Consider the following 12,834-nt stretch of genomic DNA (forward strand, 5'->3'; position numbering starts at 1 on the left):
AAGGCAATGACTGACAAATTACAGCTGCATTACTACACAGCATGTAACCGTGCCTACAACACAGCAAGACAATGACACAGAATCTCTTAATGCATCATTTTATTTTCTTAATGTTAATCCATAGGTATTTAATTTAATCATAAGTATGATTAAATGACTCTTTAACACATTTGAGAGTATATTCCTTTTAGAATAGCCTATGATTAGTGCTATGAAGGAGAGAGACAGCATGACTGAGATTCTTAATCAATCAGAGATGTTCCTGCCATTCAGGTGTGTGTGTGTGTGGTTGCTCACACATTGGCAAAAGAAAAGGCCTCAGTCTGACAGCAGAGACCTTACACTGCACCACACACTCCACAAAGCTGTCACACTCTTAATTGCCTGTGTGACCCTACCTCCTTCCTTGACAGCCTGCTAATTACCCCCTCTGAGAGCAAGTGTGTGTGTGTGTGTGCGTGTGTGTGTGTGTGTGTGCGTGTGTGTGTGTGCGTGTGCGTGTGCGTGCATGTGTGTGTGTTTGAGAATGAAAATCACTCATGTGCAAGTTTGGTCTCAGAAAATAAGGTATTGCTGGATAGACAAAAGACTATATCTGGATAGTTTACCCAAAAATAAATATTCTGTCATCATTTATTCACCATCATGTCATTCAAAGCTTGTATATAACTCTTTCTTCTGTGGAATGATGTTTGGTCACCAGCATTCTTCAAAATATCTTCTTTTGTGTTCTGCAGGCGACAAAGAATCACTTTTTCACTTTTGGATGAGCCTAGTCCTTTAACAATAACAAAATCAGTAATGAATTCATTTTTCAGATAAAATGTAGGATTTAACAATTAACAGCAAAGTGAACATTCAACTTGTGGACACCTAACAATACGTTTGTCATTTAAGCAATATTACACAATATAACACTTGACAGCTATGCGTCAGCCGTTAATATTGAGTACCATACAGGGGTTGGACAAAATAATGCAAGCAATGGAAAAACAAGTGTTATCTTTTTATTAATATGGTGCTTAAAGTCCCAGTGAAATAAAAAATTACAATGCCTATTTTTTCATGACATATTGCAGCGTTTATTGTAAATAGTTTATCAATGTGGGTCATTCTCTTTTTAAAATTCGTGTGCCCTCATAATCTGTAGTTAAAATCTGAAAATGCACTTCCTTCCTGTAATGACTATTCATCTTAAATGATGTACAGTATGTTTTGTTTTTGGGCTGAGCATCCGTTAACTCCTCCCCTTCAACTGCCAGTCTGCTGCCAGTTCCATTTCAAAATGCAACGGCTGTTTTTATACATCCAATCAAATCACAGAGAAAGACGAAAGCCACACCCACTATTTTTCGCATTAGAAATTCCAGAGCCATTGAGAGAGAGAGTTCTGCCAACGGAAGTCCAAAACGCTGGAGCGTCACGTGATTCATGGAGCCTTCAGATAGTTCCAGAAAGTTATGTTTTCTCTTTATATGCTTTATTTCTTTCATTTTTTTATTCATTAAATGGCTTTCGTCTTTAAATGGGTTAAAAGTTTACCTCAGTTGGTCTGTTTAGTCGCAGCTCCATGCGTTACTAGTAACTTCCGGGAACTATTGAGAGCCTCCATTGCTGTGAAAAAACTGTTCCATTTGAGTCAACTAAGTTGACGCGACTCTCTCTATCAATGTCTTTGAGAAATTCCATTTCCGGAATTGCATGAAGATATGGAAGTAAAAACGATCGCAACTTTCGGTTCACGGGGACTTTACCGGCTAATTGCCATTAATATGGCTTCAAACCTTCTCACTCATCTCATAACTGTTAAAACTGTTGCTCTAAAAACAACAAACAGTCAAGCTGTTAAGGTTACATATCACTGCTGTCCTTCTGAAACCTCGTATTTCCATATTTCGTGATTTTTACTTTTTGCCATAAATCATTATTATTAGTCACCCTTTATGTTTGTCACTGGGTTTTGCAAATATCCAATAAAAAGTATCAAAAAGTGCTTGTCACCTTTGACAGCACAGTATTTAATCATTTAAAAAGTACTGTGTTTTTTCTATTTCCTGAAAAACAGTGAATTTGGAGGTACGAGGACAGCAACGATATGCTCCTGCTACAGAGGCTTCCATGATTTGTGCCCTTTAAAAACTTGACAGGTCCCCTATTTAACCAATTTCTTCTAAAAAAAAAGATTCACAGAAGCCCACACAATTAACATGAACCCCTATAACAATTGTGTGTGTATTCTTTTCTCCAACCTTGTAAATTTAGACACAATATGAAAAGTTATTTATTTCATTTAGCGCCACCAATGAAAAGCTGTTCAACCCGAAATCAACATCCGCATGTCTGCAAATCAGAGAGTGACAGTGTGAACACAGGCATGCAGTACACAGCGATACAAATAGTGAAGCATTCCAGTACTGTTCTAAAAATCAAATCAGTAATCTTGGAATGATGCTTGTTTAATCCTTAGAACCTTACTAAATGTAGTGTAATTGAGCATAATTATTTGATTTGCTTGATTTGCTCATCAAAACTTGTGATGAGAACTGTGCGTATGGCTTTTTTCAGAGGAAGTCATTCAAGAGCAGTGGCACCATCAAACAGCCCTTCCCAGGACTTTCCATTCTGACATTCTCCTTAAATAGGAACAAAAAATAATTAAAGCAGACAGGGAAGTTCTAAAAAAGGCCATGCAAATGAGATGCTAATAGAATGCTAATGAGAACTGCGGGGAGGTGTGTAGGGGGTAAAGTTTGGTTAGAGAGCGAGGCAGCGAGAATGCAGGAAATGGCTGGGTGAGCAGTGAGTACGACTGGTGCCATGCTGACTAGAGAAACGTTTTGTTAGCGCAGGAGAGAGAAGAGAGAGAGAAAGTGTGGGACGGAGGGAGGGGTGAATGGATGCCCTGTGGGCTAATGAATACTGATTAATTTCCAAATTAAATTTCCTGACTCTCTCCATTTCCTTTTCATTCTCTCTCAAACACACATGCTTTAATTATACTAACAAATTTCAACGCATGTCGTTCAGCTAGTTTTGAAACCGCAAATCAATCTAAGAGACTGGACAGTCCACAGCATTGACTGGCCATTGAAATGAAGATATCTCACACATACACTCAGAAAGCATGAGTCTACACATGAAGATGTCCAGGTCTTCGGGTGTATAGCGGCACGGGACACCTCATCAACCTGTCAGGTGATTCCATTTCGCACCTCTTACAAATGACATACCGGGCTCGGTTTGTCTAGGGCCGCTAATGTTATCACTCTGTTTTGCGTCCTGTCAAAGCAGAAAGCCCCATCTCCGCTGCTGGCTTCATTTCAATCTTAAAACTCTTTACACGTCCGAGCAGGCAGTTTTTTTGTTTATTTCAGTGTTGGGGTGGGAGGGGGTGCACAGGCAAGGTCGATCATTACACGAGTGTGTAAAACAAATGCACAAAGGTGTAAAAGAGCATAATAATGAGAAAAGGAGGGGGAAACAAACACAGCGTTCAAATGCAAGAGGCAATTCCGTTTTTCTTTTCTTTTTTTTTTAAATATTAATGATCTTTCATTTGGCTCTCATCACGAGGCGTACGAGGAGAAATTGCATTCTATTTCGCAAAGCCTAAGAAAGCACGGGCCTAGGTAATGGGTAATAGGTGTAGAAAGAAGAACGGAGGTGAGGGCCGTGGGGCAGAGAAAGCGAGGGAGGAAAAAACAGAACGAGAATATTCCCTGAGAGAAAGGGGGGCAGGAAAGGCTGGCTAAGGTGGGAGCGAGAAAAAAAGGAGAGGAGATTGGAAATTGAAATTGATGACATTGAGAGTGACTATGACAGAGTCAGGCCCTTTATTCTTTTCTCTTTTTTGAGGAAATCACAGCAGCCAACCTTGCAATGAGGGCAGATCAAGCTAAAATAGGCTGTTGAGTGCTCAGAGAGAGAGAGAGAGAGAGAGAGAGGTGGTTTGACAGGAAGAGAGCAGACAGGAGTGGAGGACATTAGTGAGTAGATGATGTTGTCAGTGACCGATGTAAATCACAGCGATACATAGTCAACAGACACACTCGGCTGACTGTGAGGGGGCCAGACGTCAGGACGCTGGCACTGACAAATGGAATATTTTCAGAGGACTTAATCAGAGGAAAATGGGGTTTCATCTGCACGCCTCCGCGCTCCACTGCCCTCAAAGAGAGAAATGATTGCCTGTCTTTCTCACCCTCGCCTCTTCTCTTTTCCTCGCTCTCTCCATCTCACTCACTCGTCAAGCATAGCCGCAACACACAGGAAAGGTTACATGAAGACCGTGTAGCTGCTTTGGGCCACTCTTTTACTATACAGAATGTGCAGAGGGACACACACACATACAGATACGTAAAGAACTATGACTGATGGACAGCGCTATCTCATATGACAGAGCGGTAATGTCTCTGTCTCAGACACGCGTCAGATTTTAAACACTTACGCAACTTCATTTGTTCTTGTTTGATGTGTCTATAACAGACTGGTTCTATACATCAGGCGCTGAGTGTCACGCTAAAGCAATCCAGTTTTTCTAAGCAATCTGATTCAAATTGACTGCGGTCTTACAGCTTCTGGGTTTTTCCATCACAGCTTATTAGCTATAAAACAACTTAAAATATGTATAAATTAAAATTCAATACTAGCTGTTTATATGGTTGTGATGTGACAACATTCAAAACAATACATTCCTGCAGGGAAAAACTGTTGTCCCAACAATGGAAGATAGGGCTGATGTCAGACTGTTTGATGTCTGTTGTTCACTATAGACTTTCACTGTAACAGCATGCTACAAATTCTGTCTATACAGTTTACCTTCCGCTTAACCCAGATCTTTCCTTTAGGCGCGTATGGAAAGGGCTCATGAAAACAGATCGCAGAAAGCGTTTTGCAAGACCACACCAGAATTAAAGCGCAGTCCTTACTCGTCTATCCCTCTTAGCATCATCGTCCAATGCTTGTGAAGCCACAGAACGGTGTCTTGGTGTCAAACTAATATCCAACCTTACAATTACAGCACCTGGCCTAATCTCACCTCACTTAACCAATAATCACAGGTTATGGGTAATGCCTGTGGATGGTCAGATGGTATGACATGACAAGTCACCTCTATTAGGTTATCCTCAATTTGTTTTTCCATGGTTTGGGTTTAGCATGCCAACAGCTATACATGCTGGGGAAAATTGTAGAAATGAAATGAAATGAATCCCATGTTACTCTTATTCAGCCACCTAGTGATGCAACCACATACAAAAACTATACACACAAATAATCATGTACTATGGATGTGTAAATTTAAGTGTGGTGACAGACACACACACACGTGCACGCATACACCCCCTCCCTGTTCAGGGTGCATAGGGCCCAGGTCTCAAAGCCGCAGGTGACCACCAAGCGCTGGATAAACACTAATAAATCTTCCTGCACAGCTCGGCAATCAGTCATCTATCAAAACTTAGTGACAGCGAATGAAAGCGAGAGAGAGAGAGCGAGAGAGAGAGAGAGAGAGAGAAGAGAGCAGTGAGGGGAGGGTGTCCGTTAACAAGAAAGTATGGAAAGTCACACAAAGTAAATGTGTGTGTGAGTGTGTGTGCCATGTCAAATTGTGTTAGGCTGAGAGATGCTTTGACAAGAAAATAACCACCATTCTTTGCATTATCCAGAGGCTTATAGCAATTGATTATTAATGAATTTATCACAGCTATGCACATAAACCTATTTAGTTTTAACAGTACTGTCTTTTTGTAACATTATTGCAACATTTTTGCAAGTGTAGATTCTTACCATGTAACATTTTTTAAAGTTTAATAAAAAAGGGCCTGTTTTTCGAAACGTGTCTTTACATTGAATGATGATTGAATGATGACATAAATATTCTTAATAAATATACTTTAAAGGGATAGTTCACCCAAAAATGTAAACTCTTTTATCATTTTCTCACCGTTATGTCATTTTGAACCTTTCTTTCTTCTGCAGAACACAAAATAAGATTTTTTAAATATATATTTTAGGGGGGTTTGCCTTTTCCAATTAAAGACAATGGAGAAAGGACAGGAAAGCGTTGGATAGAGACAGGGAGAGTAGGACCAGCAAAGGCCACTCGAGACGTGAATCGAACTCCGGTCGGGCCGCATGTCCAGTGGCACTATATGTCGACACACTAACCACAGGGCTATTTGTGTCACGACTGGTGGTGAAAGAACCCAAATGCAGGCAGGCAGTGAAGGGGTTAACAAATGACTTTAATAAACAAACAAAACAAAAACCCACGAGGGGGTATGAATCAAGAACTAAACTAAGGAACAAACAGAAAACAAAAGACTTCCCAAGAGGGGGCAAAATGAAAACAAGAACAGTAAAACTAAACTAAATAACACGACCAAACGTCTTAAATAATACAATGAACAAAACACGAACAGGACAAGGAACAGGACCACGGGTAGCAACACCAGCAAGACCACGTGAGACCACAGTACACCGTACGCACACAGTACACAACGCAATACAAGAGCACAAGACAAAGAAACAAGAGGGTATATATATAGGGAAGACAAACGAAGGATAGTTACATGGGGCAGGTGTGGGACATTAAACACTCAGGGAAAGATAACGAGGAAACGAGATGGCGGGAACAGAGACGAGACACTGGAAAAACACATGAGAGGTAAAAACCTAAACATCTCATGGCCTTCCCACAAAAAACCCAAGGACTCTGCCCCGATCCCACCACACGACTAGAATTTCATAAACAAGACGGTGGGACCGTGACAGAGCCCCCCCCTTAATGAACACCTCCAGGTGTTCACCAAGGGGTGACTAACAAGACCTGACAGACTGGACCAAAGACAAAAACCAGACAAACATGGTGAACAAGACAAGGGGCAGACATGACAACAAGACCACAGGACTGGGGTGGGCAACAAAAACAACAAACATGGGAGGGGGGGTGGGGCCAAACAAGGGCCCATAGGGGGCAGTCCAAGGGGGTGGGGAAAGTCAGTCCCCGGCTGCGCTCGAGGGCGCTGAGTCCTGGGGGACTTAGGAGAGTCCTGGGGGGACAGTCTTTGACCCTGGGGATCTCCCCAGGGCCGGCTGGAAGCCGGCTGGACAGGGCTTGACGCCGGCTGGAAGGCCGGCTGGACAGGGCTTGACGCCGGCTGGAAGGCCGGCTGGACAGGGCTTGACGCCGGCTGGAAGGCCGGCTGGACAGGGCTTGACGCCGGCTGGAAGGCCGGCTGGACAGGGCTTGACGCCGGCTGGAAGGCCGGCTGGACAGGGCTTGACGCCGGCTGGAAGGCCGGCTGGACAGGGCTTGACGCCGGCTGGAAGGCCGGCTGGACAGGGCTTGACGCCGGCTGGAAGGCCGGCTGGACAGGGCTTGACGCCGGCTGGAAGGCCGGCTGGACAGGGCTTGACGCCGGCTGGAAGGCCGGCTGGACAGGGCTTGACGCCGGCTGGAAGGCCGGCTGGACAGGGCTTGACGCCGGCTGGAAGGCCGGCTGGACAGGGCTTGACGCCGGCTGGAAGGCCGGCTGGACAGGGCTTGACGCCGGCTGGAAGGCCGGCTGGACAGGGCTTGACGCCGGCTGGAAGGCCGGCTGGACAGGGCTTGACGCCGGCTGGAAGGCCGGCTGGACAGGGCTTGACGCCGGCTGGAAGGCCGGCTGGACAGGGCTTGACGCCGGCTGGAAGGCCGGCTGGACAGGGCTTGACGCCGGCTGGAAGGCCGGCTGGACAGGGCTTGACGCCGGCTGGAAGGCCGGCTGGACAGGGCTTGACGCCGGCTGGAAGGCCGGCTGGACAGGGCTTGACGCCGGCTGGAAGGCCGGCTGGACAGGGCTTGACGCCGGCTGGAAGGCCGGCTGGACAGGGCTTGACGCCGGCTGGAAGGCCGGCTGGACAGGGCTTGACGCCGGCTGGAAGGCCGGCTGGACAGGGCTTGACGCCGGCTGGAAGGCCGGCTGGACAGGGCTTGACGCCGGCTGGAAGGCCGGCTGGACAGGGCTTGACGCCGGCTGGAAGGCCGGCTGGACAGGGCTTGACGCCGGCTGGAAGGCCGGCTGGACAGGCTTGACGCCGGCTGGAAGGCCGGCTGGACAGGCTTGACGCCGGCTGGAAGGCCGGCTGGACAGGCTTGACGCCGGCTGGAAGGCCGGCTGGACAGGCTTGACGCCGGCTGGAAGGCCGGCTGGACAGGCTTGACGCCGGCTGGAGGCCGGCTGGACAGGCTGACGCCGGCTGGAGCCGGCTGGACATGTGACGCCGGCTGGAAGGCCGGCTGGACAGGCTGACGCCGGCTGGAGCCGGCTGGACACCGGACTGGACGCCGGCTGGATCACCGGACTGGACGCCGGTGGACACCGGACTGGACGCCGGCTGGATCACCGGACTGGACGCCGGCTGGATCACCGACTGGACGCCGGCTGGATCACCGGACCGGACGCCGGCTGGATCACCGGACCGGACGCCGGCTGGACCGGCTGGACGGGCTGACCCGGCTGGAACCGGCTGGAGCCGGCTGACGCCGTGGTCACCGGACGGACACGGACGGACACGACGGCGACCGGACCGGAGCCCGGCTGCACCGGACTGGATGCCGGCTGGACCACCGGCCTGGGTGGTGCCCCCCTCCTCGGCTTCTTCTTCTTCGACCGGCCCACAGAACGTGTGGCCGGTTGCTGAGAAGCGATGGGGAGCCCGGTTAGCTCCGTACCGGAAGAGTCGGATGGGGAGTCCCACGACTCCCTTCGTCTGCGCCGGCCACGGATGCTGATGGGCAGAGGAAGAGCTGCCGGGGAAGAGGCGGACGGTGCGGCCATGCCGATGACCCCGATCTCCATGACGCGACCCTCCGGGATCACGGGTAGGGGAGATGGATTGGGTTGGGCTGAGACCCTGGGCTCCGGCCGATTCATGGCATACCGAATCATGTCCGTGAAGCCCAGCGGTCTCAGCATCCTCATCTCCTCCCGAGACAGCGGCTCATTCAGTCCCCGTTGAACAGGGCCATCTGCTCAGTCTCGTCATGGACCATCTCCCCTGCGGTCTCGAAGAATCGATCTGCGAACTCCAGGACATCGGAGTAGCCCTGTCGCAGACCCAGAGGAGATGGGCCTGCCTGGATCGCCTAGCCTCCATCTTGCCTGCTGGGTTCAATGATGGCTCTTGTATTCTTCACGACGGTGGGGTGGAAGAACCCAAGCAGGCAGGCAGTGAAGGGGTAACAAAAAGGATATTTATTTAAACATGAAAACAAAACAAAAACCCACGAGGGGGTATGAATCAAGAACTAAACTAAGGAACAAACAGAAAACAAAAGACTTCCCAAGAGGGGGCAAAATGAAAACAAGAACAGTAAAACTAAACTAAATAACACGACCAAACGTCTTAAATAATACAATGAACAAAACACGAACAGGACAAGGAACAGGACCACGGGTAGCAACACCAGCAAGACCACGTGAGACCACAGTACACCGTACGCACACAGTACACAACGCAATACAAGAGCACAAGACAAAGAAACAAGAGGGTATATATAGGGAAGACAAACGAAGGATAATTACATGGGGCAGGTGTGGGACATTAAACACTCAGGGAAAGATAACGAGGAAACGAGATGGCGGGAACAGAGACGAGACACTGGAAAAACACATGAGAGGTAAAAACCTAAACATCTCATGGCCTTCCCACAAAAAACCCAAGGACTCTGCCCCGATCCCACCACACGACTAGAATTTCATAAACAAGACGGTGGGACCGTGACATATTTGTACCGACAAAAGAAGATATTTTGAAGAATGTTGCTAACCAAACAACATTGACTTCCACTTGATGGACACAAAACCACTGAGACAATTTAAATATCTTCATTTATGTTCCACAGAAGAAAGTAAGTCATGCATATTTGGAATGACATCACAGAGAATAAATGATTACAACATTTTTATTTTTGGTTGCACTATCCCTTTACAGTAAGTCTGTGTAAACACACCGGTTCATTGTCCCGAATCTAAAAACTAAAGATGCAATTCATTTTAAATGTATTTGTATAGTAGTTTTTAGAATGCATATCACTTTGAATCAGCTTTACATGAATTTTACGAGAGTAAATATATGTGAAAATATTGAAATCTACAGTTTCAACCTACAGTACACTAAATAACCGTTCAGTCATGCATTGAATTGTGACGTGTATTATAAAGCTGTCAGTGATTTTCAGCTTAACATAAAGATATATTTACATATTCTAACTGCAGCAGGTGCTCAGCAGGAGTATAAATTCCCTTATATTAATTTACCTTCAGTTTTATCATTTAGTTTCAGTTGAAAACTTTGAACTCTCCAGAAGAAAGTTTACAGAAACTTTCATTTCCACAGCCCAGTACAGTATATCATGTAATCAAGAAGACATTAAAAGGAATCTGAAGCTTAGTTTGTTTCTCCAGCCTATCCACCCTCAGTCCTGGCAGTAAGCGTTACAAGGCCCTGATGCCATCCATTTGTCTCATGATGAATGTGGCAATCTTCCAGCCCCTTGCCCTGTCCAACTCATTTGTTATGACCTGACATGCCGGCTGCTTTCTGCTTCATTCTTGCCAGTGGGGACCACTAGCTAAGTAGGATGAGAACTCTATAGCAGACTTTGGCTGCCAATTATTCTTGTTCTTGTCACATCAAAGACACATAGTTGCTTGCTTTTGTAAACTTTCATCTGCGCTGATAACATACAGGCCCCCGTTCACACTTTTGTTTTAAAGTTTCAGTCATGAAGAAGTCACCGATCAATGTTCAGGGAGGGAGAAGTTTCTCACAAGCCGCACAGACAGCTCAAGAAAGAACTGCTTACAGCTGACTGTAATTGAGACACCTGACTTAAGATCACATCTCTCTCTTCTGGGCTAGATAAAGGTCACACTGTGTATTTATTAGCTGGAGGAGGCTATTTAGTCGCGGCACCCTCACTGTTAGTCCAATGCTCAAGCATGAATCACGCACTGTTGCGACAGCGAAATTTGTCACCTTTTCCACCAGATCAATGATAATTACCTCCCTGACACGAGTTCAGTTATTACTTTACAGGATCAAGGACAGAGGGGAGGGAGGGCTGGGGGCGATAGGCAGAGTCTGATCGATACTCTCTGAAATATGGCTGCTACAGTCCTCAGCAGCTCAACAAACCATTACAGCCACTGTTTTCCACAGCTTAGTGACTGGATCTGCTCTGAGTCCAGCTTTCTCTTCTCGTACCGCTGCTGTGAGAATCAGACACATGGTGTATGAACACATCATTTTAGATTTTCACCAAAAAAGTATATATATACAGTATGTCTGTCATTTAACTTTTAATGTGATTGTTACTGGTTAATGTGTGTCATTACAGGTGATGTGTAATTTTTTCACGGTACAGTGCTTTCACTTATCCCAGCTTAAATGCAAAGACTCTAATAAGCTAATAAGTTGTTTTTTTAAGTAAACTTTGTGGCTCATTATCGAAGCACTGCAAAACACTGCGTCTCAAGCAATATTGCGTAATGTGAGTTTGTGGTAGGACTTTCTGTTTGTCAAACTATGACAGACAGGGATCCTCAGAATTTCTTTTTTTTATTTTTAACACACATTACTCAATGTTTACTTTATTTTCCAACCAATTCTAATACCATATAAAAAATAACAGACTACTGCATATTTTCATCTTCATTTCTAGATGTATTGTGGCCATTCCAGTCCATGTGTCTGTTGAATTTCAACTAAGTCAAACCTCGTGACTGACATAAAGTCATCCAACAGCTATGTGAAAGACATGCTGACACGACACATGAAAACTGTGATAAAATGCAAGCTTATCACATAAGAAAAATTATTTTGAACTTTTTCTAAATACATGTGCGCAAACATTACTGTTATATTCTCTGCTTTTTCAGACCTCAAATACTGCAGTTTTCATTTTCTGCAAATAAATGCAAATAGAAACAATATTTTTATTTGAAATTTGAAAGAAATATTATTAGTAGTTTACAGAATGAAACAAAAAGGATCATTTTGCCTAAACACATACCTGTAAACAGTATTTTTTTTTGTAAAACATTCTGTGATTTTATCTAACATGATAAGGTTTAGAAGGCACAGTGCATTGCATGTTGCGTTTTTCAGATTTTAGTTTGGCCGTGATACCACTGAAATCACATTTAAGTGTCTCTTTATGAGTGTATGTTTTATGCAAATTATATGTAAATAAGATTTTTGTTTTAAAACTGGAAAGAAACTTAATCACTTGCCTAACTATATCTGATGCATTGCTTATGCATGGCCACATGCACACAATGTGCAACCCGAATGTTCTTCAATTGTCTGAAAATCGTGACCAAGTTCCTCTGCAAACTCTTTTTTGGATCTTTAAAATGTTTTTATATCGAAAGAAATTGGAACATTGAAGAAAATGAAGGATAAAGGAAATAGGCCACTTGCCTCTTTCAGAAACTAATGTTTTTTGAGATTTCTGATTCAGAGTTCTGAGCAAAAGTATATTATATTTTAGACACCCACCTCAACACACCCACATAGTCCACTATAGAGTGAGGTCTCTCTTGCTCTCTTTATTAAATGACCTGTCTGCCTGTTTTTGCTGTCTGTCCCTGGTGGCACTGTATGTTAAATTCTATCATTAAAACCCATTACTGAGCTATCAAAACCCTCTGTAATTCCAGCTAATGACCTCATTTCCCTAAGTGTCACCCATGTCAGTCAGCAGTGGGGCCGCTTGCTCTGGCAAGCGTTCAAAGTAGTGTCACGCTCTTAAGGGACATCCCCCACCCTCCTATTTTGAGGAAA

Source organism: Triplophysa rosa, linkage group LG5, assembly GCF_024868665.1.
Source record: "Triplophysa rosa linkage group LG5, Trosa_1v2, whole genome shotgun sequence".
In the NCBI taxonomy this organism is placed as follows: Eukaryota; Metazoa; Chordata; class Actinopteri; order Cypriniformes; family Nemacheilidae; genus Triplophysa; species Triplophysa rosa.